The following is a 3,420-nucleotide window of genomic DNA, read 5'->3' as shown; positions in this document are numbered from 1 at the left end:
AATATATTACACGAACTTCACTGCATTAATATGCATTCCCTCGATTTTTTCAGCTCGCCCTCAAAAAATCATCCTTTCACCCCAAAGCACTACTTCTTTCAACATATAGGGGGAAATGGGACACCTTTGAAAGTGGGGCACCTTTGAAATTGGGATTTTTCACCTAGTTTTAAATAAAAAAAGAGCTTTATCGTGATATAATTTAGCTGCACAAACAGATTGAGAAGCTAAATTATATCACGATAAGGCTCAATTTTATTTAAAACTAGGTGAAAAATCCCAATTTCAAAGGTGCCCCACTTTCAAAGGTGCCCCACTTCCCCATATCTGACAAATGATGTCATGCTTTTGTCCTTGCGTCAGTCTGTATCTTATATCTGCTACAGGTCAAATTGTTAGAGATACAAACTTGGGACCATTAGGGACTCCCCTAAGTCGACTCCTGCATCTTACTATGTCATCGAAATATTACAATGGTAATATAAAACATTTTGTCATGAATTTCCATAGTTAATGTGGACTGGACTATTATTTAGAACACTGTAAAATTGACGTTAAAAGCCTTGCGATATTAATTTATAGAATATTATATAACTGCTTTCTAGATCTTGTCATTGATTCAAAAAAGAAAAAAACTATTGCGACATTGATTATTAGAACATTATTAAGGAACTGATTTCTAGATCATTAGAGCATTGTTATAAAGTGGCTATGGGGAATTGGGGTACCTTTGAAATATGTATGGGCTTTATCTTCTATTTCTAAATTAAACTGGACAATACTATGATATAATTTAGCTCCACAAACCAATTGTAAAGTTTAATTACATTATAATAAGGCTCAGTTCCTTTTAAAAATAAGAGGAAAAAGTCCAATTTCAAAGCAACCGCAATTCAAAGGTGTCCTACTTCCTCCTATTGTGATACTAATTTATGGATTATTTATCTCTAGAGATACTCTTATTTATTTAAAGAAATTTTTAGTATTTTTTTCTTTTAACATTGATCGTAAGACATTGCAGTACAGATATTTGTAATTATTTTAATACTTTGAGGCATTGAAGGCAATGTAGTACTAATTTATAAAAGATATTGGCATTAATTAGTGAAAGATTGCAGAGATTACACATATGTATTAAGCATTAAATTGCTCATTAAATTAAAATGTCTGAGAAAATCGTTACACAAATTACTAGGAGAAAGCTTTCAGGCTTCGCACATACTCTGGCTTTGAACATTTCAAATTTTTCCCATATTCCTTTAATGAATCTTATTTATCTTTGGCAATATATTATAATGAGTAGTTTTAAGTCATACATTTCCTGAAAAAAATCAAATTCATTAAAGAAATATAGAAAAATTATGAAGTGTTCGAAGCTAGAATGTGTACGAAGTCTAACAACCTTCCCCAATATTAAAAATAAATTGTTTTGCAACAATTAGTATGAACTATATCGCATGTGAAAAGCAGATTGTCTCACAATAATTTAAATATTATTGAACATCTTTGAAGTTCAGTCTGTATCTCCAGAAAACATTTTACATGCACATTTGGTTATTAAATGAAACAATAAAGATAAATAGAAAGTATCTACTACTTTAGAAAACAAAGCAAAATTCAAAATATAATTTAGTGAAGCAATGTATTTTTAGAAAAAATATAAATAAATGACGTTTTAACTAAAAAAAAACACTAACTAGAGGCGAAAGGGACGGGTGGGGAATATGGGAGGCATATTAATAATCCCCATATTGATTGGTTAGTCGGTATCTCTAACCATTTAGCAATCAGATCACAGAACATAAAGAAAAAAAGAACGTTCGTTCTTTTGTTAAGTTATAACGTAACAAAAAGAACTATTAATATCTTATTTAAAGAACGTTATAAATGAATTAGAATTTTCAATAATTAAATATCTACCAGAGCTCCTATAGATGGAGAATGATTCATTTTTAAGATATTTAAAATTAGCAAGGCCATTCTGTAAAATCATTCCTAATTCCCAACTTTTTCCAATTTATTTTAGGACATTTAATTTAGAAAATTTCTAACAAATACTAAAATAATAGCTTTTTTATTTGTTTATTTGTTTTTTTTTGTTTTCAAAAAATATAATAAATCATACTAGACCGAACAGGTAAAAATAAATCTCAGAATTTACTTTACTAAATAATGAAGCGTGAATTTCAAGTATAATCACAAGTTTTGAATTTACCATGATCAACCCAAGAGTTGTTCTTAAGAGTTTAGAAAATATTCATAAAAATCCACTTTAATTTATAGTTGAGGACTATTTTATTGAAATCTTGGATGAAATTCTATTTTCATTAAACAAAAACTTCCAACACTGTAGATGAGTGTTTGCCTAATGTGGTCATAAGCTATGTTTTTACTCTATTATGCAGAAAACTCACAATTCACAATTAAGAAATTAATTCACAAATATTTGTGATTGAATATTCAACATGTTTCTCAGTACATCCAGATTTTATATCTGCCAATACTGTTTTTTTTTTAAATTACATAATATTATTAAATTATATAATATTATTAATATTTTACAATAATTTAATCGAATATTTTCTTCTATTGCTTTTAAGTTTTAGCTTATATCTTTCGCCTCTAAAATCATATTTTATTCATATCTGAAGATGTAAAAATAGTTAGGAGAGTTATGCCTTAGAGAGACTTAGGGGTTAAGCCGAGATATGGCTTAACGTAATTATAATGAAAATAATTTTTAGACTACATTTTCATCAGATTCCCACTAAGCTGTCTCTCGACTTAAACTGTAAGTTTGTCTAGGACATTAGCCGCACATTCCGACGATATCTGAGGATTATTCCGAGTTCTTGAGGATTTCTTATATTTCCTGAATTCACGAAGATTACCCAATTCTTAGCAATGCCGTAGGTTCTCGAAGTTTCTTATGGATTTCCCAGAGTTCCAATGTTTTCTGAGGCTATTCGGGCTCATAATGATTCTCCCGAGGTACTGAAAATTTCTCGAATTTTTGAGAATATCCCGGGCTGTCGAAAGTGTTCCAGATTGGCAAGAAGAGGTTAATCAATCTACGCGCAAGTTTCCGCCAATCATTTTAAATTACACGGTTTAACATCACAAAAAATGAATATTACATGTTGTTCTGTTTAACATTTTCAGAAATAAATTGCGACAAAAAAACAAGTCAACGGTAATCCTGATAATCTTTTTTTTTTAAACTGTGTATCATTTATATAATTCATCAACTGTGACTTTTTCTCAAAATTTCCATTTTTCCTGTTTAAATATTCATGCAAAGATAAGAATATTTAAATGCTTAGAGAAATGAGAGAAAAAGAAAAATTCAATTTCATATTTTCATATACGACCGAATCATCTCGAAATTATCCATTTAAAAAGTTAGTCAAGAATACGTTA

Source organism: Phlebotomus papatasi, chromosome 1 (genome assembly GCF_024763615.1).
Source record: "Phlebotomus papatasi isolate M1 chromosome 1, Ppap_2.1, whole genome shotgun sequence".
Taxonomy (NCBI): Eukaryota; Metazoa; Arthropoda; class Insecta; order Diptera; family Psychodidae; genus Phlebotomus; species Phlebotomus papatasi.
Note: the sequence above shows the minus strand (reverse complement) of the source record.